This window comes from Canis lupus, chromosome 26 (genome assembly GCF_011100685.1).
Source record: "Canis lupus familiaris isolate Mischka breed German Shepherd chromosome 26, alternate assembly UU_Cfam_GSD_1.0, whole genome shotgun sequence".
Lineage (NCBI taxonomy): Eukaryota > Metazoa > Chordata > Mammalia > Carnivora > Canidae > Canis > Canis lupus.
Window position 1 is genome coordinate 33,574,336 of NC_049247.1, and position 23,508 is coordinate 33,597,843.

Sequence of the window (23,508 nt, forward strand, 5' to 3'; positions counted from 1 at the left end):
CCAGCATAGAATATTTTCTGGTTTGGGTTTTTTGAGGCTTCAGTAGACATTTGCTGCCTGCTCCGATTTAAGAAAAAAAGTATTTTCGAGAAGTGGAAACTGGTTTCCATAAATTCCTTTTACGGTATCCATCATGGGGTAGCGGAGAAAAGTAGAACAGCCAGGTCAGGCATTGGCTCTCATGGTATTGATCGTATTGCTGGAGTGCCATCTCATTTGAAATTTATCCTGAGATATAAGACGATGTTTTGAACACTCAGATTTATGAATTTATTCCCAGAGCCTGCCTTTCTCTTTGAGCAACATTGCAACACTGAAAGCGTTTTAAAACAGATTTTTAAACACAAATAGAAGGAATTATGGTCTATGAATCACCTAGTATCCTGGACTAAATGTTTGTGTTCTCCAAAATTGGTATGTTGAAATCCTAGCTCCTGCTGTGATGGCGTTGGTAGGAGGGTCCTTTAGGAGGTGACTAAGTCATGAGGGTGGGACCTTCATGGAAGAGATCCATGTCCTTGAAGGAAGAGACCAGAGGGCTTGCCCTCTGCCCTGTGCAGTGGATACAGTGAGCATGTAGCCATTGGCGAACCAGGAGGGAGGCTCTACTCAGACCTGGGATTTGCCGACACCTCAGTCTTGGGCTTCTTAGCCTCCAGAACTGTGAGAAAGAAATATTTGTTGTTGAAACCACCAACCGATGATATTTTGTCACAGTAGCCCAAAGTGAATAGAATACCTGGTATTTTGAACTTCAATCTGGTTGAAGAAGGCTCTAAATTTCTGTAGTTTGAGACAAGAATCAACCTCTGGAAATATGGATACGACCTTCAAATGGGATCTGAATAGTTCAAGTATAAAATAGTGCAGCAATACAGATGCGTTGAGGTTTTAGCTGCTTTTCAGTCATTTTTAATTTATTTTTGCTTTGTGGTTTTCATAACTTCCAAATCCAGATTAGTAGTTTCCTATTGTGTTATTTTGAGGATCTCAAGTTCGACAACATGACACCGTATGTTTCTAGATAGGGACGAGTGAGTAGAATTTATCTTTAAACTCTTATTTTCTTCTCCTAGAGAACTAAAGCAATAACTTCTACCTTTATGTTTTACACATTATGCTACACTCTAAAGAGTGATTGATTTTTTGACAGCCAGCTTTGTGCTTTAAACTCATGCAAAACTACTTCGATTTTCATCTCTTGCATGAGTGACTTGCTAAAACTGGTCCAATTTCAACACTTCAGAGCAAGGGGAGCCTGCACAGTAGGAGGCACAAAGAAAATTTGTATCATTTATTTAAGAAAACAATAATAGGGAAAAAATAATGTCACTGTGAGGAGGGACTGTGGTCCAGAGCACAGATTTGATTTACCATACCTTCTAAAATGATCGTATTTCTTTTAGAGTTTCCCATTGTGTTGGATGCCTGACTTCTATCAGCACCCACATTTCTGCACATTCTAGATTCTGGGAAATCATTTTTTCCCCATTAAAAATTAACGGGTTCCCTTGTTTCTGACATTGTTTCTCAGGGCAGTGAATCCACTGGAAGATCAAGATTACATTTCAACACATGGATCTCACTTGTTTCTAAGAATATCAGGATGTGAAAAGACAGAAAACCCAGGTAGTTGAAGGCAAATTTCATTTTTTTCCCCAATTGTTGCACAAAGAATAACCCAGACACTTTGGAAACTTGCCTATTTTCTTGGTCATCTCCCAGAGATCCTGCTTCCATAGGCCTGAGGTGGGATCTAACAATCGTCACGTTTATCAGTATCCCCATGGTGTAGAAAAGCACTGTCCAAGGAGGAATGGGAGTGGTTTCCTTCTGTTTACTATTTGTACAGGTCCATGCATGTTAATGTGCAGAAGCTGAATTTTCTTAATGCTGAAGAGGGTGGCATATCATTCATTCTACCAAATGGTGTCAAAGGATGAGCATAAGTGAAAGAGGTCCCGTGGCGAGTAATAAAGAGAACTATCACAGTGAAGAAAGGTGGACCCTACAGAAGGCCCTCTGGAAGGTAGCATGCTGCTTCGTGTGGGGCTGGCTCTGTGGTCTCCTGCAGCCCACTGCATTTTGGTCCACAGCCATGTGGCTCAACCATCTCTAAAGAGAATTAAGGATGAGCCATCTGAGTATTCCATTCTGTAGACATTTAATTGACGTATTTAAAGTCCATACAAGTATCCAAGACTACACAGGTTTTTAAGCAACACGTTTAACCTGAATTTAAACTATTTTATAGAGTTAAAGGACAGGTGAAATGAGAAGAAATATGGACATTTAGCATTCAGAGAGGCGGTAAGGTATGGGTGATTTCTTTCAAACAAAGGAATCCATTCTAGAACATACTTCGAGCCCAGTGTTCAGTGATGTGAATGAAAGCTGTTTTGAATTTGGAAATAAATGAGACACTCAGAACTCACTTTAGACAGAGCCTGTGTTTGAGGCAGCCTCTTAGAGCCATAATTTTGATTATTATTGTCGGTTAATTATCCATTTTCACATTTATCGAGTGCCACCATTGTGGTAGCCACAGGACAGACTATGGCTTTGAAAGCACTGGTTCCTACTGAGTGGATGTATAGTTTTCAGTTTGGGATCAGATAAGGCTTATGTCAAGCGCTATACCTACATGAACCGTCCTGAGAAAGGTAAAGAGATTGAACAGCAAACCGCTGTAACAACAAAACCTGGTAAATAACCATTAAGTAGAGGTTCTTGGAGAGCCTGGTATTGTTATTCACATAAATTATCTTCCTAAGTTGCAAACTGGGACCACAATCTCCCCCCGGTATCTTCATCACAATTTAGATTCAGCAGAGTCTCCTTTTGCCATTTACAATTCCCTGCCTGCATTTAATATTTATGCAATATTGAATTAAATAAAATCCTGGAGTTCTGCTCTTGTTCATTTGTTGTGTGTTTGGGGGAAGCTGTGCAGAGTTCAATAGAATATGAAAATACACAGTATTATACTCATTATGAACATAGCCGCTTACTGGTAGACCATCCAGGGAAATAAACTTCCCTTTCAGGCAACGTTCTTCTGTTTTCTTTCACCAACTCATACTTGTTTTGTTTTCCACCATGAATGCAAGTTGTTTCGAAAAAGGTCTATAAGCACCCACAATTTGCTTCGACGTGCATGGAACTGGAGGGTATTATGCTGAGTGAAGTAAGTCAGTCAGAGAAGGACAATCATTATATGGTTTCAGTTATATGGGGAGTATAAAAAATAGGGAAAGTGATTATAGGGGAAAGGAGGGGAAATAAGTGGGAAATATTGGAAAGGGAGACAGAACATGAGAGACTCCTGACTCTGGGAAACGAACAAGGGGTGGTGGAAGGGAAGGTGGGCTGGGGGTTGGGGTGACTGGGTGGTGGGCACTGAGGGGGGCACTTGACGGGATGAGCAGTGGGTGTCATGCTATATGTTGGCAAATAAAACTCCAATAAAAAAATATACTAAATAAATAAATAAATTTTTTTTAAAGAAGAAAAAGATCTATAAGCAAACTTTCTTGTAATATCTCCATTCTATTTCCCCTGAAAAATATCTGCTAAAATTGTGGACACTCTCCCATCCTAGTTCCATATGACCCCCCCTGCCCAATGTCCTCCTACTGGTGTTTAACTCCTTCTACTTATCCTAAGTTGAGAACTCATCATTACTTCATGCTAACCGTCTGTCATTTTGTCTCCTATGTGATGTTCCACTAGACCTTCGACACTCCGAATGTGTATAAGGCCTCTTCTGCTTTACGTGTGACAATGACTCCAGTCTTTTAAGTCCAACCAGGACTTTTGCCTAATGCTGTATTTTCTAAGGACGTTTTCAATGCCTGGGACTATGATATATGTATCCTAGAGTCCTTCTTCTCCAGAAGACTTCCTCTCTTCTAGCATCTTCTCTAACTTTTCTTTTTTTTTTTTTTTTTTTTTTTAATTTTTATTTATTTATGATAGTCACAGAGAGAGAGAGAGAGGCAGAGACACAGGCAGAGGGAGAAGCAGGCTCCATGCACTGGGAGCCCGACGTGGGATTCGACCCCGGATCTCCAGGATCGCGCCCTTGGCCAAAGGCAGGCGCTAAACCGCTGCGCCACCCAGGGATCCCTTCTCTAACTTTTCAATTAAAAAACAAAACCTTGGGGGTTCCTGGGTGGCTCAGTTGGTTAGACATCTTGACTCCTGATCTCAGCTCAGGTCACGAGGATCTCAGGGTCATGAGGTCAAGCCCCACATAGGCTCTGTGCTGGGCCTATGCTTCAGATTCTGGGCTGGTCTCTGTGCTTCAGATTCTCCCTCTCCCCTCTCCCACCTGCTCGTGCACGCACTCTCTCTAAAAAAGTAAAATTAAAAAAGTTAAACCTTAAAATTGTCAAAGCTGTCATGAGACAGCACTGCTGAGGGTTTAGGCAGTTGGATCTAGAAGTGATAGAGTCCTGGGTTCTAACCTCTGCCCGTCTTTCTTAGCTACGTAACCTGAGTGCAATATCTACTTTGTCTTGGCCTCAGCTGAGTTTGCACACACACGGATCACACCTAGCTAATAGGATCAAATTCAGTATTTGGGCTGAATACAGAGCACAGTGCCTGGCACAGTCCTCACTCTTAGTTACCCCAGGAACTTGTGAGCACTCCCATACCAAACAGGTGACATTAGAGAAACTATCTCCTGTCATTCTGTGAGAAAATCTTTGTCCCCAAGGACAAGGAAAAGCAATATTCCATCACTTTGCTCATTTCATCACTCCTGGATGCTAGTAGTTTGAGTCTGTTTTTTATTGTGTATTTTATATATGTTGTCTACTATGTAAAAGTATTTTATATTTGTCTTTTACATTGAAGAGTCTATATTAAAATATATCTGAGTATTTGTATGTACAGAACACCTTTGTCATTCTTAGACTCGGCATTTGAGCATTCCCCCATTCATAAGCAAGTTAGAGAAACCAGGGCATCGCATATAGATGTTTCCTTAATTTCTGAATAAAATATCCAGAAAAACCCAAAGCATATTTAAGATACACAGATGGCATCATTAAAAAGCATTTTAGTGTTATCTTTTCATCTGCTTCATTATTTTCTCTGCGTCTGTCTTTTTGAATAGATAATTAGATTCTGATACACAGATTCTTAGAATCCCCATTCCTCACCTATGAATTAATCACCGACTGGGATGTGCTATATGTGCAGGCATGGTCATTTAGGGAGAGACTGAGCCTGGCAGGGGTGGTCCTTTCTACATTCCCATTCACCTAAAAGCTCTTTTTGGATTGGGTGTCTCATTCCATTTTTGCCTGCTCCCTCCCACACTTTCCTCTGGTAGATTTAATTTTACCCTCTCCTTTGTTACAGCCCTTCCCCACCCCCCCACCGAGATTCCCCTCTGCCCTCCTCCCCTCCAGAGTTTGTTTTGTGGTGTTACAGTGGTAACTGCAGTTATGAACTGGTTTTTCTCTTCTTTTTGTTCTCCTCTGGAATGTAGACTGTACATTTTTAATAACTCACCTTCTTTCTCCTTGCTCAAAATGTGGGATACACGAGGACTGTGACCCTGGTTGGAAATTAAACTTGTTTTATGCAAAAAAAAAAAAAAAAAGAATTGCCCAGTCCAACTATCTGAAGGAAACATCTGCATTTGAGGTAGCATGAGTGCTCATGAGGCAAATGATGTGTCATGGTGATATATTTAATTAGGAATACATAAAGGGCAAAGGGACCTATGTTTTTACCCATGTCAGGTAGATACTCTTGATTTATCTCTGTAATTTCTCTCTAAAAGGATATTTTATAGTCGTGTAAGTGAATCTTTCACAGTCTGCTAAATAATTTGTAGATTTGTTCATTGAGAGCTATCTTTTTGATGTTTATTTAGAGATCATTTAAGTAGAAATAAACCACAATAGAACTGTTCTATGTATTTACGCTCACCAAACTTATTTGATTTTTAGAAATGTCCCATTAAGTATATTTAATTATTTTCTATTTTTTCATATCTGTGCACTATGATTTGTCCCACTGAGAGTTGAGTTAACTGCATTGAAACTCTAAGAAGAATTTACCATATTTTTCAAGCTTGAGTAGGAGAAGGAATTACTCAGGGGAAGAACTCAGGAGAATTTAGTGCTAGATAGCTAAACAAGAATAGTATATGTAAAAGTAAATTAATGAAACAGCTTTCATAAATATCTAAGAGCTGGGAGTGTATTTTGCACTATCACATTTATCTAATTACTGTCGATATATTCTAAAGTAGGAGCAACTTGTCATATGTGGCCTATACCTGTTTTCAGTTGGATTTTTACAACTAGGGAATGGGGATGTTTATGTTATGGCTTGAAGCCTTTTTCTAGCAACTGTGACTCCTTGTGACTTGAAATGGACAAAGGAAATTAAAGGTAATTTGGAACTTTGTGTTCTTGAGCTAAGCAGTGGGCTTAGTGTTAAAATCGAAAATCTGTAGGTGAGAGCCATCTGACAGCTTGGATAAGCATCTGTGGAGTCCAGTGCCACCCACCATCTTGGTTCAAGCCACAACAAATAACCATGGACTGAGGCGCTTAGACAACAAACATTTATTTCCCACAGTTCTGGAGGCTGAGAGTCTGAGATCAGGGTGCCAGCAGGGCTGGGTTCTGGGTGAAAGTCATCTTTCTGGCTTGCAAATGGCTATCTTCTCATTATATTCTAGTGTGGACAAGGAGAGGTGTGGGGGCCAGAACAAGAGGGAGAGAACAAGATCACATGCGTCTGTTACAAGAGCACTAATCTCATCTACCAGGGCTCCACACTCAAAGACATACTACCTCCAAAGGCCTTGCCTCTTAATATCATCACATGGGGGGTTAGGATTTCAACACCTACATCTGGGGAGGACACGACCATTCAGTCCGTAGTATCCACTGATCACAAAGTCCTTTCTTGCTCCTGCCCAGCAGGAGATGAACATCTTTCGTAGATGTCTGCATGCTCTAATTATGAACAATTACTCCAGATGTTTCCTTGCCATTGGGGGATAATGATAGCATCTCATTTTGCACAGATTCTTGGTACTTAACTCTTACAAATCAGGGAACTGTGATTCTCTGATGATTACAAAAAGTCTACGTGCCAGGCAGAATTGAGAGATTAACAGAGGTTTGTTAAACAACCAATTAAACTAGTGAAAGAATTAAAACTGATTCTGCATTCTAGACATTGACAGTAATCTACCTTTTAAAACAGTCTAGTAGGAATGGGGGATGGAATAGAATTTTAAAGCAGCCGTTAATTTTTTTTTAATTTTGATTTTTTTAAATTAAGACTTTTGAAATTTAATTCATCCCAATGGAGTATTGGATGCATACCTAGCTAATAAATGGAAAGTGAGTGGTTCTCAAGTGTCTTAAATAAGAGAGAAAACAAACACATACCCTATAATTTTGGAGAAGAGTGTTTTCTTATTGAGACATCAAAATTCTGATTTGATAGATGCAAAGTTTGAAAGCAGAACTGTAGCAACTTATAGTCACATTAGATATTTATACTCAACTTAAATAGTACCTACACACTGATGATTAGAGTTGGTTTGTTTTCAAAAACTTTGCACATATGCAATAGGAAGGAGAAAGCACAGAGTGAAAGATCACCTTAGGCTGAGCTCTGCTTGGGGTCTGCCCATATAAATTGACATGTTGAAGTGAAGCAGAGCCATTTGTTGGACAATGAGGACAAATAACACTCTAGTAATCGGGTTGATTGAAACTCCATATAATCACCCACTGTTCATTGGCACATGTAGTTTATATATTATTCTTGTATCTGTCCATATAATGTCTGACTATCTGCTCAAACAAAATACTATTTTGTTTGCTCTGTAAACCAATGGAGACTATAGGCCACGTGATTAAAAAAAAAAAAAAAAAAACTACATTCTCATACACCAGGCAAACACTGTTGACACGTTTTAGAAGACCTAAATATACTTGAGTTTTCTTCTGACCTAGTAAACTTTCAGGGTTACTTGTAGGTAGTAGTCTCTTGCTGCTGATGTGCAGAATAGAAAAGTACACAGTACAAAAGGATATTGGGTTGTGACAAGGGAAATAAAACAGAAGACCGCAATGATGGACCAAATAACAGTATGAGCACATTCAGAAATTTAACGTAGAATCCATTTAAAATGAGAGGAAACTTAGTGTGGTTTAAGATACTTTAATTATAATGGTAACACACAGTATTTATAGGTTAATAAGAAAAACATACATGTGGAAGGGTAAGAAATGTTTAAACTAGTGATACTTTTTGATGAAGAGCCACGTTATAGCGCTTTTAGAAGGATGAAAATTTAATTCTGTGTGTACATTGTGCCAATTTCTAGCTTTTAAGACTGCACCGTAGCTTTGAAGGTACAATAATTGGGGGGAGCTTGATAATAGATACCATGGACTAGCTGTACTATTTTTTTTTACAACTGCTTGTGAGCTTATAATCATTTTTAACATTGTAAAAAATAGTAATAAAGAAAATTGAGGGAAATGTTACAAAAAGCAACATGCTGTAGCGTTTTCATGAAAGATCATAAGAAGCATTGTACAAAATATTTTGCAGAACAATAAAAATGCATGCATTCATACACCTTTCAAAATTGTTATAGAACTATTATATAGATTATTACATCACTTAGCATCACTTAAGCTTGATAGTGGGATCAGTGGGATCTAAACATTCTATTCTTAGGCATTTCACAATGTCAAGTTACAAGACTCTAGATAATATGTTGAAAATGGAATTTAACTTCTAACATGCATATACGATCTAACTTAATTGGGTTTCTTTTAATGGATAATGACTTGGTTGATGCAGATGGTGCACAGTTATTGAATACATAGAAATAAGTGACAAGACTCAAAGAATATTTGGAGTCAGTGATGAGTGTGTAAGTTTCGTACCGCTTCATGTACTAAGAACAAATTGGCGATGTCGGCTAAATGAACAGTCAGGAAGTCAAAAGTAAAATGGAAATAAAAATAAGTCTTTCCTACTCAAAGTTATCTAGAAGTGTAATGTTCATTTAATAAATGAGACTTTCAGGTTCTTGTTAAAGAGGATCATGCACTGATTTCAAGGTCAGTGATTTTAACATTAAACTAAACCTTTTATTTCAGAAAATTACTTCATTTTCTTAACAAATTAACATTAATTTTTCTCAGTATTGGATATGGTCCTTTAGGAGATGTCAATGCGTCATGACTTGTAACATTTGTGAGTTGAATCTTAGGACAAGTCAAGTTGATCATCTTTCATATAATTTATCAGCATATTGAGGGTTTCATATTTAATTTTAAATCATGAAAAGACTTGAATTTTTATGATCTTGTACATATTCAAAATGGTATCATAAAGCTAAATTATTAAGCATTTTTGTTTTAATTAGGGAGAGAGTCCAGATTTCTGATTTACCATTGTGTATATATCTTGAATATCATTGGGATATTAAATAGCCTATATAAATTTTCATTGTGCTTCATTGTTGTTAAGGTTCCAGTGTATTGATAGTATTCCTTGAACATACACCAAGTGCATTCAATATTCCACGTTCTTCCTACCTTTGTTGTTTGAAATAAACATTTTACAGAAAATAATTAGGGCATGAGTTGTCTCCTTAGGCAGTCTGGTTCCCAATCTTGTCTAGCAGTGATCATTTACATATGATGTTTAGGTAAGCAGTCCTATTTATAAATATACAGAGAATTATAGATTATCAAATTTTAAAATGATCTGTTTAAGTTGAGAGTTTCATAGCACAGAACAAAAATAAAGATAACTTACTGGATGTCCTCCTAAGAGGATGAGTGATCTTGGCCAAACCGTTTCAAAACAGTTTTTACATTTATTAAAATAATAACTCAAAGTCTCAGATTGCTGAGCTTTCTGTGTTCTTTGCAAATAGCAGTTCATTAGAAAACAACATTCTCTCAAAACCTACTTTGTTGAGGGTTTTTATCAGGAACTGATGTATAACAGTAATGAAAAAATGGATGTTGTACTTTGTCAAATGCTTTTTCTGCATTTCTTGAAATGATCATATGGTTCCTATCCTTTCTTTTGCGATGCACCATGTTGATTGATTTGTAGTATTGAACCACCCTGGCAACCCAGGAATAAATCCCACTGATCACAGTGAATGACTTTTTAAAAATATTGTTGGATTTGATTTGTTAGTATTTTGTTGACGGTTTTTGTATCTGTGTTCTTCAGGGATCTTGGCCTGTAGTTCTTGTTTTTAGTGGTGTCTTTATCTGGTTATGGCGTCAGGGTAATGCTGGCCTCATGGAATGAATGTGGAAGTTATCCTTTTCTATTTTTTTGAATATTTTGAGAAGAACAGATATTAACTATTCTTTAAATGATTGGTATAATTTGCCTGTGAAGGCATCTGGTCCTGGACTTTTTTTGTTAGGAGTGTGATTACTGGGTCAATTTCTTTGCTAGTTATTGGTCTATTCAAATGTTCTATGTCTCCTTTTGAGTTTTGATAGTTTTTATGCTTCTAGTTTATCCATTTCTTCTAGGTTGTCCAATTTTTTTGGCAGTTTTTCATAATATTCTCTTATAATGGCCTTTCTGTAGTGTTGGTTGTTACTTCTCCCTTTCATTTATGATTATGAGTCCTTTCTCCTTTCTTTCTTGATTAGTCTCCCTAAAAGTTTATAAATTTCATTGATATTTTTCAAAGAACTAGCTCCTTGTCTCTGATGTTTTCTATCATTTTTATTTTGTTTTCTTTTAATTTCTCATTTATTTCTGCTCAAGTTTTTATTATTTCCTTCTTTCTGCTGGTTTTGGATATCATTTGTTCTTTTTCTAGCTTCTTTGTGTATAAAGTTAGGTTGTGTATTTCAGATTTTTCTTTTTGAAGTAAGACTGTATTGCTATAAAATAGCCTCTTGGAAGCACATTTTCTGTATCCCAAAGGTTTGGACCATTGTTGTTTTCATTTTCATTTGTTTCCATGTACTTTTTAGTTTCTTCTTTTTTTCTTCTTCTTTCTTTTTAATTTCCTGGTTAACCTGTTCGTTGTTTAGTAGCATGTTGCTTAAGCTCCATGTATTTGTGGTCTTTCCAGATTTTGTCTTTTGGCTAAGTCCGAAAAGAAGAATGGTATGACTTCAATTATCTGGAATTTGTTGAGACTTTTTTTTGGGACCAATATGTGATCTTTCTTGAGAGTGTGTGATGTTCATTTGAAAAGAATGTTTATTCTGCTGTTTTAGGATGGAACGTTATGAATGCATCTACTAAATCCATCTGTTCCACGGTTTCTTTCAAAGTCATTGTTTCCCTGATGATTTTCTGTTTAGGTGATCTGTCCATTGATGTAAGTCGGGTGGTAAAGTTCCTTACTATTGTTGTATTGCTATCTATTAGTTCCTTTATGTTTGTTGTTAACTGTTTTATGTATTTGCAGTTCCTATGTTGGGTGCATAAATCTGCGATTGTTATATCTTCTTGTTGGACTGTTCCCTTTATTATGATAAAATGTCTTTGTCTCTTTGTTTTAAAGTCTCTTTTGTCAGATATAAATGTTGCTATTCAAGCTTTCTTTTAACATCCATTTGTTTGATCGATGATTCTCCATCCCCTCACTTTCAATCTGTAGGTGTCTTTAGGTCTGAAATGAGTCTCTTCGAGGCAATATATAAATGGGTCTTATTTTTTTATTCATTCTGTCACCCTGCATTTTTTGATTGGAACATTTAATCCACTTACTTTCAAAGTAGTTATTGATAGATATGTACTTATTGTCATTTTATTATTTGTTTTGTGGTTGTTTCTGAAGATTTCCTCTGATCCTTTTTTTTCTTTTTCAAGGTTTGCTGATTCTCTTTAGTGATATATTTGGGTTTCTTTCTCTTTATTCTTTGCATGTTTATTAGAGGCCTTTGATATATGGTTATCAGTAGGTGTGTATATAACCTCTTTTGAAAATAGCAGTCTATATTAAGTTGATGGTTGTTTAAGTTTGAACCCATTCTTTACTCCTCTCCTCCCCACATTTTAGGGATATGTTGTCATATTTTACATCCTTTTATTTTGTGAGTTCCTTGACTAATTTTTTTTACAGAAATATTCATTTTTTACTGCTTTTGTGTTTCCTACCTTTATACCATCACTCTTTGTCTCTACTTTCTATTCAACATGTCCTCTTTAATATTATTGCTGGACTGGTTTAGTGCACATGAACTCCTTTAGTTTTTGTTTGTCTGGGAAACTCTTTATCTCTCCTTATTCTGAATGATAGCCTTTCTGGAGAGAGTATTCTTGACTGCGGATTTATTCCTTTCAGCACTGTGAATATGCATGCCACCTTCTGGCCTACAAAATTTCTGCTGAAAAATCTCCAGCTAGCCTTATGCATTTTTGCTTATGAGTAATGGTCTTCTTTTGTCTTGTTATTTTTAAATATCTTTCTTTCTCACTATATTTTGCCAATTTAATTATAATATATCTTGGTGTTGGCCTGCTTTTGTTTATTTTGATGGGAGTTCTCTGAGCTTCCTGGATCTGGATGTCTGTTTCTTGCCCCAGATTAGGGAAATTTTCAGCTACTATTTCTTCAAATAAATTTTCTGCCTCTCTCTCTCTCTCTCTCTTTCTTTCTCTTCTCCTTCTCTTATTCCTTCTTCCTTCCTTTTTCATTTCTCCTTTTTTCTCCTATAATATGAATGTTATTACATTTGATGGAGTCACTGAGTTCCCTAAGTCTATTCTCATTTTGCATAATTCTTTTTTTCTCTTTTGTTCAGCTTGATTATTTTCCAGTACTCTGTCTTTGAGATCATTAATTCATTCCTTGGCTTCTTCCAACCTGCTGTCCATTCCATCAGGTGTGTTTCTCATTTCATTTACTAAGTCCTTTATGTCTGCTATTTTATTCTTTATCTCTGTTTAAAGGTTTCACTCATGTCTTCCACACTTTTCTCAAGTCCAATGAGTATCCTTATGATCATTACTTTAAATTTTCTATCAGGCGTGTTATGTGTCTGTTTTGCTTAGATCTCTGTGGGCTTGTCCTATTCTTTCATATGGGATGAAATCTTCTGTCTCCTTATTTTATCTAAGTCTCTTTATATGTTTCTTTGTGTTAGGAGAGTCAGCTATGTCTCCTGTTCTTGAGGGTAATGGCCTTATAGGAAGAGATCCTGTAGTGTCTTTTCTGTGGACTGTCCCCTGTATCCCAGGACCTGGTATTTCAGGGATGTCTACAATGTGTGCTGTGTATGCTCTGCTGTTTTGTCCTTGCTACTTTATTCTTCAGGTCAGTCATCTGCAGAGGTTCTTTTTGTTTGTTGTGGGCATTGTATAGTCCCTGGCCTGAATGGGGTGCATTTTAATTAGGTATGCTCTGGTTTGTTTGTGAAATGAGATCTGTCACCACTACTGCAGGAACCAAGACTCTGACAAACTTCCGTGTGGGGGAACATGGTGTGTGCATGTGTTGGGGACAGTCTTCTAGAATAGGGAGCTGCCATGCTGGGATTGAGGCAGGTATGACTGGGGATTGAGGCAGTTCCATCAGACTGTGGTGTAAGCAAGTTTGGTGTAAGCAGTTCCATCAGACTTGGTGTAAGCAAGTTTGGTAGCAGATGTGGTTCTGCACAGATTCCTGCAGCTGTCTCTGTGTTTTTGCTGGGGAAAGGGAAAGGGAATGGCAACTGCTAGTGCCTTTGTCTCCAGAGGGATCTCTTCACAAATGCTGTCTCCCTGGGATGTGGTCCAAGATGAATGAATAATTTTCCCACTCTGTGCCCCAGGTACTCCTCAGATTGTTGTTCAACACTGTCTGTCTGTGGGTTGCTTGCCTGCCTTCTCTCCCAGAGCAGTGCAGTGCCCTGTGAGCTCTATCTCAGCCAAGCCCACTGACCTTTAAAACTCTAGGCTTTGAGCCCAGCTGTTTACAAGAACCCATAAAATTTTGCCCTGCTGGCTTTCTAAACCAATTGCCATGGAGATTCATTCTCCCTGTGAGGTCCCCTGTGTGGTGGTCTGTTTCTTACCCTTCCCCACAACCCTGGCTCCCTCTCCAAGACAGTGGCCATGATCCACTTTTCTCCCAAACTATGCCTCTTCACTTCCTAACTTCTTCCCTGACTTCTTCTTTCCCTTTAACTGGGGAGCTTGTTCTTTCAGTCTTTGGGTCAATTTCTAAGGTATTTAGGATGATTTGATAGGTATTTAGTTGTGCTCATAGAACTAGGTGAGCCTAGGGTCCTCCTACTCTGCCACTATCTTCCAACCTGACCAAGAAAAGTGTTTTAATTGTTCTGTTCTGCATGTGTACAAGTAATACACATGAAATTTCTGAAAGCAACCTAGTTTTGTATTTTACTATCATATGAACTGTATAAAATACTAGCCTATTTGATATTACATTTAAGTCCTAATTTTTCATAATACTATGAAAAAAGTGATCCAGAGGTGTGTATATGTGACTTTTGAGTATAATTATACTTTTTTTTCACTTTTACTGATTTCTCCATAATTTTTAAAATTACTTAATTTTCTTAGTTGCTTTGGTATTATTTGTTTCAACTACAATATATATTTTAAAATTAGTAATGATGTGCTATGGCTTACCGATTCTACAAATAAAATATCCTTAATATCCATGACATTTGTAGCTAACATTTTCAGTGAAACCTGGGTTTTCATATAAAAATTAAGTACATTTAATAGGAAAAAGTCACTTTTTGAAAGTTCAGTATTATTTCAAAATATGGAATTAATGTTGCCTTTTAAATATAGAGTGGTAACATAATTGTGAAGGAATTTGATTTCTTTTTATGATATTTCTTTTGATTAGTAATATGGATATTTCTATTAATGTTTAATAGGGCACAGATTGCTCAATACTTGGAAATTAGTATTTCTTATTAAAAGTGCACTTTCTGTTGCTCACCTCATTAACTGAGCAATTAGAAATTAAGCTACTTGTATTATAATGGTGAAGAATGTAAGTGGATGAATTGTCAGAAAGGTGTCTTGTTCTACTCAGTTTACCCTCAGCCATATGCCAAGGAATGTGTCCATAGATAATCATTCTAATGTACTTTCCAATTTGTCTGAATTGAATAATTTTTAAAAGGCATTTTACAGAGCAGTCAAAGCAGGAAAGTGCTTATTTAACCAGAGTAGTGCTAATGGCTACCACTTATTGAGTGCCTAATATGTGTCAGGATGTCTGCTAGAAACTTAATTTAAATCCCCGTCATTAAAATCCACAGCCATAACACTTGCTTCTGAATGCTATACCAACCTTTCTAATTAGAAGGGAAAGAAAATTTAAAAAGAAATGAAAATAAAAGCAAAGCAAAACCAATCCAGAGAGGAAAAGAAAACACAAAAGGGATCTACTGGACTCTCAAGCCTCTTTCCTTTGGATTACCCTTGGCTCCCAGCAGGTTTAGAATGAAGTAATCTATACTTTGATTTTAAATTTACGTCTAGTCAGAAGACAGAAGAGATTTGTTTTTTTCTTTTTTTCATCACAGATTTAAAACATTTACTGATGTAGTTAGAGCTTGCTTTAATAGTGAATCATGGAGCAAGTGTTATGTCCCTGAACAGAGTGAGACTCTCACTGCTCATCACCGTCTCTAGGCCAGCATGACATTGGCTGGTGCCATCAAGGACTTAGACCAAATAGGAAGGAAGAGAAAACCATGATAGAATTTTATTAATATAATTTTTTTATTAGATCTTACAAGTAAAAAGAAAAGTAACCAAATAAGAATCATTAAGAGGCAAACCATTGCTTTGTAAGGGTAGTTTGGAAGATAATTCCATTTTGCCTAAAGTTGGCAAATGAAAGGAAAAAAAAAGGATTAATTTATAACTGCTAACTTAGAATGAAGTTAGGAAAAAAGGCAAAGGAAGGCCTGGATTTCGTTGAATTGTGATATTAAAAATAATAAATATATACTAAACTTCTACCACATAATATTATGAAGTATCATTTGCTTTTTATTCCATTATTATGATAATAAAGCAAAGTGATATGGGATTCACAACATGAAAAATATGATCTCAGGATTAGAAAATATTTTAGTAGATTTTATTAAATACGCTTTATCACAAATATTAATAGAAATATCAGCAAATCTGCTTTTCACAGTGGATTATAAGGCTCTAGCTTAGTGTAGTTTGGAATGCTATATTATTTCCTTTTAGGAGTTACTTATCATTCAGTTTTCTGTTTGGAAAACTTTGTTAGGCGTATTATTTTTCAGGTAGTATTTCATATTCGATTATCTTCTGCACTCTAAAGAGTCACATGTTTAATACATACTATAACATATGTGCTTTTGAAGTATTTTAGAATTCAATATTATATGGATTTTCTAGGAAAATATAAGGGATTTTTTATCTTATAGAGTTCAGCTTATTATTTCAACTCTAAAGAGACTAAAAGAGAGGATAAACTCACACTGGAGAAAAAATGTGGTATTGCTCAACTGCCCTTAAGGTCTTTCCTTTTTTTTTTACAAATCATTTTATGTCATATTATGAATCATTTCTATGTACTTTTAGGACATCATAATGTAATTCAAATTTGAAGCTTCTGAGATTTTTGCTAATAATTAAAACTTCTAAGAAATGATGTATTAAGGTGTCCTGGTAAGTAATAGAATGCTATTTTGCAAAATTTGAAACTGTGACACATACAGTTGACATGAGGCGATTAGGTCACAGGCGATAAAAGTGCTGGTTATGACAAATTATAAGAATTTATTTACCATAATTTCTAGAATAACAAATGTAAGAAATGCTTAGGATATCACTTGATGTCTCAAAAGTATGAATAATGGCGAGGGTAAATTGCCTTGGCAGGCTCCCTCAATTTCAACAGTATGAAAATATACTGAATTAAAATACCAGATTGAAACAAACATATATATATTTCCTCATTCTCAGTAGGTAGCAGCACAGAGCCACACTTAACATACAACTGAAGAATTGTTATGTAGTAAAGAGAGATGCATGTTTTGGTTTTAGCTTTTTAAAATGTATTTAATTAGAGTAATATACATAGTTTTGGAAGTCAAAAACACTCCTTTCTGGGCTTATTAAAAAAAATAACATCATCCCGTTCAACTCCTAGTCTGATTCTTAATATAGAATATTTCCTTTGTTTTTACTGCCTTCTTCCTAAGTAATTCTCTTACACAGCTATTTTTAATGTTTTTGAAATCAAACATCACATATGAACTTTTTGAACATGGTAGTAATAAGGCTTGGAAGTGGTTGAGCATCTGCCTTTGGCCAAGGGTGTGACCCAGGGGAGGTGATCAGGGGCACAAAAGTCTGTAAAGTCAGTAAAATGTCAAATAAACATCCCCTCTTTGTCTATGCCCATCAGGGGAAGATTGCATTTTGTGGACCGCTCCTCCTCCTCCCACACACAGCCATCCTCTGAATGCCATAGTAGCAAAGGTCTTGTGACCAGTATTTATATCATCACAGATCTGTTGACTGGTAGATACCGAGCAAAGTGGTGTCCTGTGACTCACATCCTAACTTACCCACATCCTGGTGGGTTCTGCCAATAAAAACTTGATTGCTTTCATGATTTTCATAGTTTTTAGAAATTCTCTCAAGAGGTAAGCCTCATGTTTTTATTAAAATTCTGTAATGGCTCAACATGGTAACCCATATTAGGATGCATCCTTCCCCTGGCTGGCCATCCCCTAGGTAGGAGGCATCCTTCCTCTGGCTGACCATCCACTAGGTAGAGGCAACCTTCCCCTGACTTTCCGTCTCCTAGGTAGGAGGCATCCTTCCCCTGGCTGTCTGTTCACTTGGTAGAAGGCATCCTTCCTCTGGCTGACTGTCCACTAAGCCTCCTGCAGGGCAGTTCATCCTGGCAATTTTTCCAGCATTGCCTACGTGCCCCTCTCTGGTGCTAGAATTCTTTCCTTGTTCTATTCCATATCTTGCTCTTAATTGATTTACATCCTCATTTTGTTGGAAGGGATCCTTAAGTGGTTTTCTGAAAAATAAACAAACAAACAAACAAAAAACATTGGCGATGCATTTCCTTATCCCCTGACTATGTACCAATTGGCTTATTTCACAGTGTGAGTATTCATGGAAATGCATCCTGGGTTTTAGAAAGTGTTTATCCATCTCCTTCAGCTTTTCAGTGTTTTTCTTGAACAGTCTGACACTATTGTGATTCTTGTTTTTTTTTTTTTTTTTTTTACATTTTTAGAATTTTTTTGGATCTCTTCTATATTGTTTTGAACAATTTGATTTCACAATTTGATTATTTTTGTTCACTTAGTTTTCATTTATTGTGGTCACCTTTTCAATCTGAAAACTCACGTCTTTTTATACTGGAAAGTTTTCTGAGTTTTTGGTTAATTCCCACCCTCCCTTCCCCCTTTCAGTTTCCCTATTGTGTGACTTCAATTAGCTGGATGGCGGCTGCCTGGCTTGGTCCTCCACTGCCTTATCCTTATTTATTTTCATTTACTTATTTACTTTTCTCTTTTTGTTCTGCTTTCTGGGAACCTCCAATTCTATATTCCAGCATTTAAAATCATTTTCATTTCTGTTGTCAACTATTATTATTATTCTTTGTATTATTTTATTATAATGAAATCTACCTATTCTCTGAATATATTCTTTTTAAAATAAATTTATTTTTTATTGGTGTTCAATTTGTCAACATACAGAATAACTTTCTATGGATCCTTTTGTGGTAATTATACTGTCAATATCCATCTGAAGAAAATAAGTATATAAACTTTAAAACTGGTGCCCTTGCTTCATCACTGGTTCCTTTGAGGTCCATCTTCTGTCTATTTCATTGATCTCCTATTCTACATTTTTTTTCTCCAATGTCTTTTATTGGATGCCAGTTCCTACTTAAGTGTGAGACACTAAAAAGCTGTTTAGAAACTGCAAAGGGGGCAGCCTGGGTGGCTCAGTGGTTGAGCATCTGCCTTCAGCCCAGGGCATGATCCTGGAGTCCCGGAATCGAGTCCCTCATCGGGCTCCCTGCATGGAGCCTGCTTCTCCCTCTGCCTGTGTCTCTGCTTCTCTCTCTTTGTCTATCTCTCATGAATAAATAAAGTCTTAAAAAAAAAAAACAAAAAAACAAAAGAAACTGTGCAAAGCGTGCCTGGGTGGCTCAGTCGGTTAAGAGGCCGGCTCCTGGTTTGGGCTCAGCTCACTATCTCAGGGTCCTGGGATCCAGGCCTACATCAGGCTCCATGCTCAGTACAGTCTGAATTTTCTCTTTCCCTCTGCCCCTCACCACCTGCCACTCATGCTCTCTCTTTACCTCTAAACTGAATAAATAAATCAATCTTTTCAACAACAACAACAACAACAAAAAAAAACCCACACAACAACTCTGTCCATCCTTACAAACTGCTGAGCATCAGCCTATGTAGATATGATGAGAAATCCTGTGTTTCTTGGGGGAACTTCCAAATCTCCATTTGTGTAGTTCTTTGTTGTTCTGCTCCTGGGGGCTGCTCACATTCACCAAAACAGCTCCACTCTCATCTTAGAGATAGAATCCCCACTCTGCATTCTAGAAGGCCGCGAGGAACGGGGCTGCAGTATGTGGTTTTAATCAATAGATAGTGTGCCTTGCTCTTATTGCCTGTCTTCCTAGAGCATCTTTGTTCCAACTTGCAAGGAATAAACTTTCTGCCTTCCCTTCGTTAGTTAAGTGGTAAGGATCCCTGAATGAGGAGACCAAAGAGGAAATCTGGGGACCTAATTGCCCCTTATGCTTCAAACTGACGATCCCTCAATCCCCCCATTATTCTCTGCCTCCCACTTATTCTCTGTCATTCATGCACACACACACCTGAGGATACACACTCCTCCGAAGGCATCTGGCATCAACAATTACGGAGCTTTTAAGGGATTTTGCAGTGCAAATTGGTTTCCTTTTTTCTGTCTTCCCGCACAACAGCCAGATTCTTTTTTTCTTTTCTTTTTTCATATTTATTTATTTATTTTTGGTTCTGTTAGCCTGTTAGCACCGGGCCATCCACTTTTGATCATACAAAACTAGATTGACATCCCTCATCTGTTCCAGTCCTACCTTGCTCCAAAGAGGATTTCGCTTTCATTTCTTGACTGAAATATTCATGGAGAGTCAGTTTAAAAGGTTGGGTTACAGGAGCATTCTTTGATAGAACAAGTTCTAGTGATAATTAATCCACAAAATGCTTAATTAAGGACCTGGGATGCCATTTATTCATTCAGTTAGGGACACCGGATGCTGTTCGTTCATCCATCTGTAGTACACGTACTTTACCACATGTCCTTTTCCAGGTCTCCCATGCTAATGGCAGGTTTTATAACTGGGGTCTTCTCCTGAGCTTACAGTCTCAAAGGGGATTCAAATGCTAAGTAAAGGAAATAAGAAATGAGACTGTTGCAATTGAGGATCAGTGTAAAAAAGCTGAAAAAGACAATGTGATCGTGACCAAAGAGTAGCCATGGTGGGTATACCAAGGGAAGGGCATTTTTGATATTTCTTTTTTTTTTTTAAGACTTTATTTATTCGTGAGAGACATAGAGGGAGAGGCAGAGGCATAGGCAGAGGGAGAAGCAGGCTCCCTGCAGGGAGCTCAATGCGGGACTTGATCCCAGGACCCCAGGATCATGCCCTGAGCCATAGGCAGACATTCAACCACTGAACCACCCAGGAGTCCCCATTTTTGATATTTCCGATGAGGATGTGATCCCAAGGCTCTGACACGTGATGGGGCAGGGTAAACGAGCAGCAAAGGAGACTAGAAGTGAGATTGGGCCTGCCATTCTGGAGAAAGGTAACCAAGCTGAACATGGTAGGAGGAGAGGTGTGAGCTGCTAGAAGGGGGCCTCATTCCTTGGTCCCATAGGCCACAGTGTGCGGTTGGGGTTTTATTCTACATTCAGTTCAAGGACTGAGCAAGAGAATGATGCTCACCCACACAGCCTGTATTGACTGAGCTCCTACTGTGTGCGAGCCAAGGCCCTAAGTGCTAGGAAGAGAGCCTGCACCTCTAGGAGAACAAGCAAAGGCACTCAGGCTGCTTTGAAAGCTAAGGCTCAGAACTGATACAATGTCCATCTGGCCACTGTCTGTTAGTCAACATTGCCCTTATCTGGGAACAAGAATTCCTGTCCCTCAGGGTCCTTCTAGTCTTACGCAGAATCAAATGAGCATGAGACAGATTCACAGGAGAAAATGCAATTTAATAGATGTACCTATAGGGAATCCACATAGACATGGGAATCCCAAAGACAGGCAGGCAGGGTGAGCCTGTATGTCATCCTGAGCTGAGGAGCAGGGGTGGGGTCTGGGACTTCAGAGGGAAGGGGTGCCCTTCACCAATGATGAGAGCAGATGTCTGGTAATTAGATGTTTGCCCTACCGTACAGATGGGTCACTCACAAAAGGTATCTCAGCAAATAACCCTTATTCTGGGAAAGACTCCCTCCTACCCCAACTAGATTCTTCTATGTAGTTAAAGGACAGACAAAAGCTTCTCTTGAGCCCACAGGATCTCAACTATCTTTAACTCAAAATAATGTTTGTGTTAAATCAGGTGTCCCGCCTGGGGGTGCCCTGTCCTTGCCCCCTACACCCAGATTCAGACACAGAGGGCAATAAATGCCATGTCTTCACGGGATGATTTACAGAATCACTTTGCAACAATACAGATACAGGAAGGAATAAAAATTCTGACCACATCCCTTAGTCCATATTTATTTTGTTTTGTTCGTTTTTTGACTGATTGTGTAGGAAGCATGCCCCGATGCCACATGGGGTAAACGGAAGGGTGTAGGTTTTCAGTTCTGGGAGGCTAACCAGAATGAATACGTTCCAATGGCAAGAAATCAGTTATCTGTATTTGGTGAGATCTCCTTGTTTTTTAAAGACCAGGGCGTACCAGATAACTGCCCATGTATTTCCACGATAAATTATAGTGCTCGTAAATATGGCTTTGTAATGGTGTTTTGTAGAGCAGGCCTTGTCGTTGAAACCTTCCTTGTGTAAATTAGAGAACAGAGTTTTCGCTATGCTAGGAGAAAGATGGTTTCTAAATCTGCAGCCCTAAAACGAGGAGGAAGTCCTCTCATACATCAGGTTGCAAATAAAGTAGGTCATTTTGCCCAGGTTAGCTCAGTTTCCAGGAGGGAGCGAAGGAGACTATGTTTCTGACAGCTCTTTCTACGGAGTCATAAACCTCAGGCCTCCTGAGCAAACTAGGTCTTCGAATGTTGGCACGGTCAGTGGGTGGTCCAAACCAGAGAAACTACCCAAAGGAAAGTCTTGACTGCATCCTGGGCATCAAGAGCATAAGAACGCTGCCGTGATGGCAAAGGTGAGCGCATTGCAGGTGAGGCTTTCTCTGTGAAGCACTGGTGACTGGTTAGAAGCAGCCTCCTGGCACCCACAGATGCGGAAACCCACCGTGTCCAAGACAGTGGCCACTGGCCACGTGTGGCTATCTAAGTCTATTAAATGCAATGAGATAGAAGTCTCTGAGTCCCATCAGCCACCTTACATGGTCAATATTTAAAGATGTTGATTCCCCTTGTACCCTTCCGATGATAGATGGTCAACTCAATTCCAATACAAACCTCGCTGTGTGTTTTTATATGCGTTTATTTGAATGGGTCTTGACCATGAGATAGACCGCGTAAGTGCATATGGTTCCCTCACGCCAGCGGTGTGCTGGAGTCGGGTGGTCCTGGCTGAACCAGACAATGCTTGGCATTTCAGGAATTTGCAAACAAGTTGTTAAATGGGGCTAGTGTTAAAAATTAATTATATATACTGGTAAGTGATTATGTACTTTAAAGGGGCACCTGGGGGGCTCAATCAGTGAAGCATCTAGCTTCAGCTCAGGTCATGATCTCAGAGTCCTGAGATCAAGCCCTGAGTCGAGTTCCCTGCCCAGTGGGGAGTCTGCTTTTCCCTCTGCCTCTCGCTGAGCTTGTGCTTTCTCTGTCTCTCACATAAATAAGTAAAATCTTTTGAAAAAATAGCCAGTTGTCCAAACATCTTTCACTATATCACGTGTATTTCCTGAGGATGTGAAAACTTTTTATATGTATTTGACTTTGTGCCATTGTTCAGTTAGGTACTCATTTTTATATCTCAACAGATGAACATTTTTCCTTCAAATATTTTTTTTTACATATTCCTCAATGGGTTTTAGTTTTCCAAGTCAAAGTTAGAATTACTTTATCCGTATAAAAGAAATTCAGAATTAATTTATCCATTCGAAAAGAAATTCTATCTGGTATGTACAAAATATTCACAGCAGCTGCAGCAGCCTCATTCATAATAGTGAAAAACTGGAAACCAGCCAGCTGCCCATCAACAAGAGATGCATTCAGATGGGATACTTCTCCGAGTATCAACATCTCAAAGAAACAAATCCCAAAGACTCATATGAATGGATTCTTAAAAGATGGAGTGAAAGA